General features: G+C 42.9%; 1 protein-coding gene across 3 annotated transcripts in view; it reads right to left on the reverse strand.

Moving 5' to 3' along the window:
* Positions 1 to 12383, reverse strand: part of HDAC10 (histone deacetylase 10) — a 440238-nt gene that overhangs the window by 378945 nt on the left and 48910 nt on the right. For 2 of the 3 annotated variants that reach the window (XM_085653979.1, XM_085653977.1), the window contains exon 2: positions 642 to 775. The exons of the other annotated variant lie outside the window; for it this stretch is intronic. The gene's annotated coding sequence lies outside the window, so the exon portion shown is untranslated. The remainder of the gene's footprint in view (positions 1 to 641; positions 776 to 12383) is intronic. 3 annotated transcript variants of the gene reach the window in all.

A 12383-nucleotide genomic window follows, 5' to 3' on the forward strand; every position in this document is an offset into this window, starting at 1 on the left:
CTGCAACCCCTTTAACTGCACTGAGTGGTGGAGCTATCTGACTCTCCACCACGGGGTGAAGTGATTCAACTTCTTATCCAAGCCAAGGAGGCACAGCGTGAGCTGCCAGATTTTAAACACCACCGCCATCACTAACGGGAGCCTTCTGGGAATATGGCGTCCATAGAGGAGCTCCTTAACGTTATCCAACTCAAACGGGAGAGCTCTACTGAATACATTGAGTCATCCCAGCCGCCTGCCAACCAGTCATTGATCACCACAAAGTGAGAGGCCCACTAGTAAAGTCAGATGTCGACCATGCTCAGACCCCGATAACAGACATTTCTGGCATTTGTCTAAGGCTTTGCAGGGGGATTGGCGCAAACACAAAAAGGTAGGAATTTAAATGTTAAGCACCCTGAACCAGTGAGCGGGTATCTCCTATGGAAAGTGTTGAAGGACATATAGTAAGTAAAGTAATAGCATCATTTTAAATAGAGCTACTCTTCCCGGCAGGTGGAGCAGAATTGTAGCTTGGCTCTATACTCCCAGATCAAAGGTTACCCAACCAGTGTTCTCTATATATGTCCATGAATCCAAATATCTGAGAGAACAAAACATATATAATCAGTCTTTAGTCTACTAAAAGAAAAGTTACTTACTTGTCTTGATTAAATTCTAAAGAATTGCTGCAAAGTCCTGATCACCTCATAAATCTAAACATCAGTGAAACAGCTGATCTTATCATCAATGTGACAGTCAACACATGTTTAGCGACTCAATCGCTTCTTCAGGGCTGTTAAATAGAAAACAGAACATATATTTGTGCGAGTCCAGCAAGTATCTACATATCTACTACAGCGACTTCACATCATCGAAAAACAAATTGAAATAGCTTGGGCGAGTTACATATTGGGATGAAAATTAAAATGATAAAAAAATCTCATCAATAAATAGTGAAACACGGCAGACTTATCTAAATGATTTTCAATATGAAACCATAGGCAAATTCACATGAACTTCTTTTTTGATAAGAATAAGTTGCAAACAAAAATGTATACAGTTTATACAGCCTATACAATCATTCATAGAAAAAGTTTACCACCTTACCTCCTGTATCAAAAGATCAATCAACCTCTAAATAATTTTTTTTAATTCTCTTTTTTGCATATCTCAATACAACGCAATGAGATTTCTCCAATACAGAATTGTCAACTAATTCGTCATTGGATTGATCTTTTAAGACTGTAGCACGCACTATGGATGAGAGCCCAATGGTTCACCTAAACGTTATGCTGTGACTTTTTAGACGGAGAGGTGGAGAGAGTGAAATGATGCAGACGGAGTTCCCACGGACCCCTCAAACCCCACAGGGGCGCTACATGCAGATGGTGGGGGCCTGTATCGGATTAGCGCTGCGTAGGTATTTCAAATACCTGAAAGAAACATTCTCGGTGATCCCTTTTGTACCTGCGGACTGCGTTGGTGTTGGAGCGGGTCTTTGGCGGACGGGCCCGTTGGAAGCAGAGTTGGAGTCAGCGGCAATTTCGGGAGAGTTCGTGCCTGCCATGGCTGCCTTGGAGGTGGCACAACTTGCGGGGCCGAGGAAGCTGCGAAGATGGGTCCGAAATCGGCAGCGGCACTGGGGAAAGCTAAGGCACGGCTTCTTTTGAAGAATTATATTACAGCAGCAGGCGCAGACATGGGGGAAGCCGTATCAACCAGATCGGATGCCCTCGCGTAGTCGCCGAGGTGCAGGAGCGGAGACAATCCCGGAAAAGAGAGGTGGAGCAGTGGTCAAGCCGCCAAACGACCGGTCCCACAGTGATGGATCTTTTGAGAGGTCCCGGTGAGAAGGCAACTTCCGACGCCAGAGACCGGGGTAACGAGAGCTGTGAAGGAGCCACTGGCTGCTCAGGTATCAAGCAGTGTGTTGAGGGGGGAGCTGGAGGGTTAACTCTACACCCCTATTGAGGACAAGTGGGAGAGAGGCCGTCTCGGGACTGTGTACTTCAGAGATAGGGCCCGCCCCCACAGATAATAATACTCTTGATACTATTTATACTGCTGACAATGCTGCCACGTTGGTTCTTACTGCTGGTATATCAAGTCAGATGGTAGTACGAACAGAAATAGAAACAGAAGTAGAAGTAGAAGCAGAAGTGGAAGATATGAGAGGGGGTAGGAAGCCCAAAAAGGAATCCGAAAAGGAGCTTGATTTCTTCTCTGTCTCAGATAGGGGAGAATGATCAGAGGGTATTCCGGACAGCAGTAACACTGATCTGAGTAATAGCGATATAGATATTGAATTGTCAGATGGAGGAAAATCGAAAACAATCCTGAGAAGAAAGAAAATGCGAGAGAGAGACCTTACTTGGGACTATACCCCTTCGACCCAGCTTATCAGAGCCCCACCAAATGTAGAACAGGGGGAAAAGGTGTCGCCGACGCTAGAGGCTATTTTCCAGGCAATATCTACCCACTGCGAAGAGACGCGCCAGGATGGACGCAAAGCTCAGGCTGCTATGAGAAAAGTACAGGGGGTGGTGCGAAAATTGACAAAAACGTGTAGCGCTTTTGGGAAGCGGATGACGGATTTGGAGGCAAGGATTTGCACCACAGAATCTGATCTTGCAAACACTCGGGAGCGGGCTAAATCACAGGAGGCACAGATAGCGGATATCCAGTGGAAACTGGAAGAACATGAGAACCGCAAACGGCGTAATAACTTACGGGTTCTGGGTGTTCCGGAGGGGTGGGGGGGGGGGGGGGAGGATGCCCGTAGGTATGTTATTGACGCTGCAAGAACTTACAGACTGGTATTGGTCATTGGAGATTCAACGGGCACATAGAACAAAAGCAGCCAGTAAGGGCAGGGACGTTGCCACGAGCCATCCTGGTATATTTCGGTAGCTTTTTATTACGTCAAGCTATCTTTGAAAAGGCAAGACCTGAGGCAAGGCAATCCAGGAATGGGTCTTTTATTTTGTTCGCCCAGACTTCTGCCATACCACCGGCAAAAGACGGTGGAGGTTGAGGCAGATGAATAAACCCTTCCAAGATAAAAATGCTCAGGGTTTTTGAACAACCCTGCCAGATTGAAAGTCGTCTGGGGTGGACAAACACATTTTTTTATGTCTGAGGTGAAAGCTAAGGAATATTTGGATAGTCTGACGGGATAAAATAAAATATAAATAGGGTATAAGAAAGGGGAAAAAAGTAAAACTGTTTTTTATGTGTGGTAGGGTAGTATAGTTAAAGCACTAGGGGAGGGGTTAGACACAATAAATACACAGCATGTACTGATTAAAAGGAGTATGTGTTTATGGGCTCTCAGCTTTGTGCGATGCGTCCATCATGCACAGACACTTGTCTCTCAGAGGGGATGGTAGGGGGCTTGGGGGTGCTGGGATGGGAAGGTGGGGTGGGGAGGGAGGGGACAGGGGGGATAAAATATGGAAAAGACATACCCAGAGCAGAAGAGGAAATTTGTAGACACTTAAAAGGAATCTGTGTAACTCAGAGTATGAATTGTAATGTGTTGGGGAAAACGGATGGGGTAAGAGGATTGGTAGGATTACAAGGAATTGCTCAAATCAAAATTAAGATGGGGAGAGTAAATATCTGCTCTATGAATGTGGCAGGACTTAATGATGCAGCCAAGAGAGGTAAACTGGGGGGAGTTGGTAAGGATGAACTCATTCGATATTGTCTGCTTGTAGGAGACCCATGTCCCTTGGGAAAAAAGACATTGGCTGACAATCCAAGGATATAATCTCTTGACTTCCACACCTCAAACATCCGAGGAGTAAGACATATCCTGGTGCGCGGCGGTCCGTAGGAAGCGCAGGGAGGAGTTGACACGAGCAGAGGCAGACATAGAGGCACTTGAGCGCCAGAGTCGGGAGGCGGGGGGGGGGGGGCAGTTTGTGAGACAGCTGCTCCTAGCTCAACAGTCCTGCGCTGCTCTCCTGATGGACGAGGTCCGACAAGTTTGGCTGGCGACGCGTAGCAGGATATGCCAATGGGGGGACAAGTCCGGCAAGGTACTGCATCGGCTTTGCCAGGGCACTTCCACTCCCAGGCCCTCCCGGGTATTCTGGACAAGGCAGGATCACTAATTACAGACCCTATTGCTATAGCAGAGAGTTTCGCTACATACTATGCGGATCTATATGCCCCCCAAGAGCGCTTGTCGGAGTCCACCGTAGACAAATTCATAGCTGATCTGCCGCCCAAAGCGGTATCGGATGAGGTGCGTGATCAGTTGGAGCTACCCCCGACAGACGAGGAGCTGGGCACGGCCCTAGGTGAGCTCAACCCCGGGAAGGCGCCTGGACCCAATGGGTTCCCAAGCAAATTTTTCAGACACTACAATTTACAGCTGGCCCCTTATTATCGGGCAGTGGTGGAGGAGGCCAGGGAAGAGGGCCTGCTCCCCCCGGACTGGAGACATGCAGAAGTGGTGGTGTTTCATAAGCCCGGCCGGCCCACGGAGCAACATGCCTCATATCGCTCCATTTCTCCCTTGAACGTGGAGGCCAAAATCTTGGCCAAAGCATTGGATAACCGCCTCCTACCTCACATCTCAGTGCTTATACACCCAGACCAGGCTGGGTTCATGCCCCAGAGGGCGACCAGGCATAACATAAGGCGGGCACATGTGGCGTGGCGGCCATTCGACAGACGGGGGGAATCAGCTGCAATCCTTTTGGCTGATATGGACAGGGCGTTTGATTCCCTAAGTTGGGTGTATCTATTTGCATTACTGCGCAGACTTAATCTTGGCCCATGCTTCCTTTCTTATTTAATGCTCCTGTACATGGATCTGATGGCATCGGTACGGGTGGCGAGAGCGGTCTCGTCCACCTTCTCTGTTAGACTGGGCACACGGCAGGGATGCCCCCTGTCGCTGTATTTATTCGCCCTGGCTATGGAACCGTTGGCGGCGTGGGTGCGCATCGATGCGCAGATCCGGGACTTCGAGTGGGCTCCGGGCCTGTCTGACAGGATCGCACTGTACATGGACGATGTCATCTTCTTCCTCACAGCTTTGGACAGGACAGGGCCACGGCTCCTGCGGATCATGCAGATCTTTGGGGAGACGTCGGGGTCATACCTGAACCCCCGCAAATCTACGCTGTGGGTTCTGGGGGATCGGGCGAGAGTGGGCACAAGGGCGTCCACGCTTCAGGTGGCAGTGGGTGGTCTGAAATACTTAGGGGTGTTCCTTTCGGATGTGCCGGCCATCTCCTGATAGCAGAACCTAGCTCCAGTATGGGACAGAGTCCGTGCGGATCTTAAATCCTGGTTGCGCATGCCTTTGACATTGTACGGCAGATCAGCAATATTCAAGATGGTGGCGCTTCCTCGGCTGCTATACCAGCTACAGAATCACCCATACCCGATCTCACCCAGATGGTTCCGGCTGGTGAATTCTGTGCTTGGGCAGTTCCTGTGGGAGGAGGGAACAGTGCGTGCAGCTCTGGTTTTTGGAAGAGCCTATTTGGTATTAATTTGGAATTAACCCCTACATTAGTGATTCTGGGTTACAATAGCATTCTGAGTTGTAATAAAGAACAAGAATATTGCCTTTTCTTAGGCACAGCTATTTTTAGAATAATGCTAGCAGCCCGTTGGAAAGACATAGAACCTCCAACTTTTCAGATGTGATAAGCCAGACTTCTTGGTGTCTGAAAGCAAGAGGCAGCCTTATAAACATGCAGAGGGAGGCAAGCTAAAACTCGGGGGTTAAAAATATGGGCATGTATATCAGAATGGAGCAGAGAGGTTGGGGGTTTGGAATAAGCAGGAATGTACATAATGTTATTAAAAGTTTTATAGAAGAATTTGGTGCGATATTTAAATAAGTATGTATTTCTATGAATTGTATCTTGATCAACTACTATTTATCTGTATACACTACATGTGTTATATCTATTACCTTTTAAGGGGTATGTGTATTAAATTTTAATATACTAGGTGAATGTATTTTGCTCAATTACTATCTATTTTATATATCTATGACTTTTTAGGAGGTATGTGTATTGAATTTTTGATATATTGGTCTTATGTATTGGGACTAATTATTCTGATGATCTGACTTCGTATTCTAAAAATGCCTAAACCTTAGGTTGCCAAATATTTCTATGAATTTATGTGTCATTATGTATTAACGTAAAATTGTCTACTCGGAGTATGAATAAATAAAAAAATTAAATTAAAAAAAAGGATTGATCTTGTAACTGATGACATGCCTCCCAGTTATCGGCACAAAACCTCCAGACAACCATGTTTCCTCTTTTGTCAGCCTCTCTAATAATGATTTAAATATCAGACTCTAGTTCATTCAAAGCTTTTAATTCATGACAAATTTCTCCTAAAAAAACAATTACTACATGCAAAAGGGCACCATATTAAGAACAATTCTAAGCCTGAGTACTACCATGAGATATAAGAAATAAATTGGAACTACTTTCAATAACGTCACTTGGTTACCAGGGTCACCAAAATGGAGTGACAAGTGTGGGAATTTCATTTCTCGTAAACATGTGCACAAATACCTCACAGATGTCACTAAAAGACTCAGGTGTGTGATCACATACTTCATGAACTGCACTACCACATATGTATCTATATGATGGTTTGTGTTTGTGATAAACAGTACACTGTATATACAAGAAAACTTAAAGAAAATGGGGAAAGCACGTTAGAGCCGTAAAGAATTGTGAGACAAAATATCCAATGGCAGTTCACATGAAAAAGGAACATGCAATTGCAGAAATAGGCTGAATAAAGTATGTTGGAATGGATCACATTTTGCCTACCAGACAGGGAGGAAACTTAGAAATATGTTTCCTAGAGCTAAGGAAACATATTTGATATATAGATTGAGAACGGTTCAATATGGGTTGTATTCAGAAAGGGAACTGTATACTTGAAATTGTAGTGCTATGCAGATGGAGATTTTTTGTTGTCTCCAGGCATTGAATATAAAATGTTGCACAGTTACCTAACTTGCTTTTGTCTTTGTTGATTAGGCAATAATTTGTGATAAGATAATGGAGCGAATTATAACATGATCTGTCGGTTTTGTTCACGGTATTATCACTTTGGGCTTCTTCAAATTAAGAAATTAGCTGTACTATTTCTGGAAATTAAAGGCTGTTACCTAAAAATATTGATATCATTTTTGCAGAGATTTGATGGGGTGGTCACGGACTCTCAAAACAAAGAATTCAAAATGAAAATCTTAGATTGTTAATAGTGGTGCATTTATATAGATATTAGTTTGGTGTGGAGTGATACTAGGTAACCACACATATTGGAATAATTTATGTTGGGGTTCGATGGGGTGGTCACAGACTCTCAAAACAAGGAATTGAAACTGAAAATCAAAGACTATTAACCAAAAGTATTAGAATCATTTTTGTAAGGATTTGATAGGGTGGCCACGGTCTCTTAAAATTAGGAATTAAACTGGAAAACATGGACTGTTAACAGTGGCACATTCACATTGATTTGATGTGTTGCAATACTAGGTTCAATTTCGGTGGGAGAATATATTGGAGAATAGATATATTTAGGACCTATATTCAGGAATTTTGCAGTAGATTTTTTTTCATTGTGTTAATATTTTTGACTTTGTTTCAGGAAATTTCAAACTCACAAATCATATACAAGATTAGGAGATATGACTGATAGGTGCATTTGCAATGTAGGTTTGAAAACAAATCACAGACTAACCTGGAAGTTGATTGCTTACCTTCTGAGGTCAGACAACGTGTTAATGTTTGCAGGTAATTTGACCAATAAATAAATGACATACAAAACTGTGGATTTTGCATATACCTCGAGATTGTATCAGGACCTTTGCAGTTATTTCTTCGAATTTTCAGGTATGAATTAGCAATTTAGATGTAATGATGGTATTGGAATGTGACAATCTATTGAGTGGACAAGTTGTCAACTAGCATTAGGTTTTGTATTTTTTTAGGATTCACTTATCCTGGGGTTTAGATCATCACATTTGTTTAATTGAGAGAAGATATTCACAGATTTATAAGAAATAAGCTGAGCTTATCATATAGTGCAATTTACTAAGGATATTCATCTTGGATTTTATTTAGGTTGTTAATGGAGTTATAGTTATCGTGTGATTTTGAATATAGGGATACTTATTCGTTGAATTGAGATGTAATTTATTATTCATTATTTTTAAAGTTTTATTTTTGTTGTAAGTAGAGGTATAGTTTACCTGTGATTTTAATGGTTGGGATACTTCATTGTCTAATTGAGACAGAAGGCTATTCATGAAACGTAGAGTGCAACACAACACACAATCATCGAGGTTGACTAAGGCCAACGCCGTAATGCACATGTCAGCCACGCATCAGGAGCAACACTACCCAGTTCAAGTTCCCCTTACTTTTAGGGACCTCCTTCTTCAACTTCTTATTCGTTACTATTTCTGTATACTTATATGGTACGGAATTCTGAATGCAACATCTTCTCCTATTGAAATCTAATTGTAATATGTACCCCTAAAATCAATAAAAATGGTTTGGAAAAAAATGGGGGATGACTAAGTATTCAAGAAATATAATTTGTTTTGGTATCATTTAATTTGTTTTGGTATCATTTAAATTAATCTATCATATTAACTTTAGCTGTTCTACCTTCTACTAGTGAAATTGTGGGTTGCACAAACAGACTAACAGAGAAGTACTTGACGAAAACAAAAACTGATCATTGTTTTGGTGAGTTAATTATTGTGCCTTATTTGCTCTAGAAAGTTGTCCCAACACAAAACTTTGAAGAAAGGGTCCGAACATGAAACCTCAATATGTTTTCATGTTGGGACCCTGAGAAAATCATTTAAATGAGTCTGTTGTGTTTCACTATTTATTGGTGAGTGTTTGTATCATTTTAATTTACAACCCAATACGCAACTCAACCGAGTTATTTCAATTTGTTTTTCAATGATGTGAAGTTACACAAGTAGATATGTAGATACTTTTTGGTCTCATACAAAGAAATTTCCATTCAACAGCCCTGAAAAATAGACTGAGCCACAAAACACTTGTTGGCTGTTACACTGGGATGATTAAGAATATAGTGGCGCTGTGGGCACCGCCGCACCGGCGGTCCGACTGTCCTATTACGACTTTGGCCCTACTACGAGTTTGGCAGTCGGGCCACCAAAGAACCACTGCAACCGCCAGGGATTCCAGATCCCCGGCAGTGGCGCAGCAGTCTGAGGCCCGCAATATGCCTGGTGGTGTCACTTCCCTACAGCTCCCTGTTGCCTCAGGGCCAGGAAATACATGCAGGGGGGCACATGGTGTGCCCCCTGTCGCATACACCCACAGTTCCTGCACGGCATGGACTTATCTTTTCATGTCATGCAGGAACGTGCTGTGGTGGTCCCACAGCGCTGCCTTTTAGACTCACAAATGAGCTGTTGAAAGGCACTGCCATGGGCTAGGCACCGCCCTACAGATTTTAACTCCTAATCCGGGAGACAGTGTGCGGACAGCATTTGCGGTCTCGGAGAGGTGCGATGGCGTGTCAGCCCGCTCCAAGACTGCCAAAATCGTAATCTGGCCCACTGAAGACAAGATCGACTGTTTCAGTGATTTTCTGATTTATGATGTGATTAGGACTTTATAGCAATTCTTTGGAACGTGATAAATTCAATAACAAAATAAAGAGATTTATAGAAGACCAACGACTGATTATTATGTTTTGTGTTCTCGCTATATAATGGTCACTGAATAATCCGAGCACTCGAATGGTAAAATTATTCATCAATGTCCAAACAAGGTAGATAAGTAGTAAGTACAATTTAATCCATGTATGAGTCAATAGGACACAATCCCAGCAGATCTTCACATCAGATGTCAATTTCCACACAAACAACGAAAAGGCTTCCAATAATAATGGAATTGTGTATCTGTCATAGAAAAGTCCGCCAACACGTGTTTCGTCATTAGGTAAGTAGTACAATGACCTCATTAGGGCTGAAAATCCAACAGACAAAAATAATCAAACCCACATAAACAGAGTATGAGAAAGAGAGCAGCCATCACAAACCCCAGGTGTCCAACACCCAAAAAAACATGTGATCAGTATAAATATATGGAAGGCCTTTGGGGAGGTCCAAACGTGTTATGACGGCGGTGCAGGGAACAATTAAATAAATTCAATTTGCAACAAAAAACGGGTCCACGTTCGTCTGTTCCAGAGAAGCTGGTGGTTTTGAGACGAAGCAGGAGATATATATGTATTCCCAAGGAGCATCACGCATTAACTGAATTGTCCTATGGAAGAAGTGCACTGCATAACAGTGATGAACAGCAAAACACAAAGTAAAGAGAGAGGAGAACAAGAAATGAAACCGCACCACATCTTATTATGTGAAAAAGTCCCACTCCTGGTGCCTGATTCTATAACTAGAAGTAAGTATATCCGCAAATACCTGTACTGAATAGCGACTTGCATCTAATAGATGAAAATAGACAATATCGCTGAGCAGCGTCGAAAATTCCTAGTCTAATCCACATGCGCATAGTCAGAGTAAGGAAGAAATTTGATATTAAAATCACCTAAAAAAATAGAATCAATGGTAAACTTATGTCATTATACGAGTAGAATCCACACTAAATAATTCTAGGAGTCAGTGTGCACTAAAATCCAGTAAATTACCCAATCGAAAGTGAGCCAGGACCTCCCTGGAAGATTGAAAGCCATAATATGACCAATATAATCAAATCTCACAATTCAATATGTAAATCAAACTCCGTAATCTCTTGCCATATTAAACCAAATGTTGGCATATTAAGTGTCAAGCTATAACCGAGTACTATAAAGGAAAACATATAAATGGATCCATCCTCATCATTAGGTAACACAATTACAATATTGCTTACTCAAAACCGAGCATGAACCATAATGACACAAACGCAAAATATAAATAAAATAAACAATCACTAGGAACGCCATCCATACAGAACCAAACAGGTCCCAGCTACTGACAACATCGAAACTCCCCTGCGTTCAGTAAAGACCTACGGTGTTACTGAGAAAGGACCCCAATATACCTAAAATTAAATTGATTCCAAGCCCCGTAAACTTTCATAGCAACACATTAGAATTGATAGGTGAATACTCCCGTACACAAGTGAAAACGGTGTGAACTGCAGTCGCCATATTGGAATAAGTATTTATACATGTACGTTCCCAGTCCAGAGGACTGTAAGGCCCTAGTGCGACAGCCATTTTATAACAGTACAGTATGCCCTTGTTTGAGGAGCTATTTGGGTTGTTTGGTAACCGACCCTTGTCCTTGAGCACCAAGTATAAAGCGCTTTCAATACCGCTTTCCCTATATTCATTGCAGAGCGCTCAGTTCTGTATACCCGATTACCACAATTTCTTGCTATAGGACACCACCAAGATGGCATGGTCCAAACCAGGAGTACCAGCTATACGGAGCCTATCAACTCCATAAATCACATCTCACTGCTTTTATTTTTTTAAGAAAAACACAGCCACAGCACAGTTGGAGAGACAATAAAGGATCAACATTCTACCTGCGACAATAAAGGATCTGCATTCTACCTGCTAGTGCTGGAAGAGTAGATAGATATATATATCTCCTTCTGGCAGTCGCCAGTCGGTAGTTATAGCTAGGACCATGTTTCCATAGGAAAAGCGTTTTTGACTTGCCTATAACTTTGGCCCCGTTTGATGAATCATCACGAAATTTTCCCCAAAAAGTGCTCCGGTGATTCTTGCTGCACATGGAAAGTTATAGGGGGGGCAGGGTGGGATGTGTTGCGGGGGGGTGTGGGGGGGGGAGGATCCATGAAGTAGGGGTTGGGAAAAATGGGGTTGTAAAAAGGGTGCGTTTCAATGTTCATTCTCAGAGGAACCTGTCAACAAGACTACAGTCCGAACCATTGAATCGAATTACTCCAAATTTGGCAGAAAGCTAGGTGAAATTATGCAGATTGTTCTTTTTGTAATTTGGTGCAAATTCGTTCAGTAGTTTTTGAGAAATGTAAGTTAAAAATTATAATATTATCTCTGGCCACGGATATTTTGCAAGGATTTTGCAATTGATCACGAATGTGCGTGCCAACGGGAATGCTGTGATTGGCTGGGCACATCCTGAACAGGAAGTTGCAGCCGCCATTTATCAGTCGGGAACGGTTCCAGGGGCTGAAAAGTTCTGTGAAAGCTAACATAAGGGGTCTGGGTGGAGGTACTCTGACACCAGGTTTGAGGAATAGAGGTGTTAGTGACACAAGTTGTGTTCAAAATGGATATTCGTGACGACGACGCGATCGCCAGCACGGCCCCCTGTGTACTGTCGCGGGGACGTCAAGCAATCGCAACGT

Source organism: Triturus cristatus, chromosome 4_1, assembly GCF_964204655.1.
Source record: "Triturus cristatus chromosome 4_1, aTriCri1.1, whole genome shotgun sequence".
In the NCBI taxonomy this organism is placed as follows: domain Eukaryota; kingdom Metazoa; phylum Chordata; class Amphibia; order Caudata; family Salamandridae; genus Triturus; species Triturus cristatus.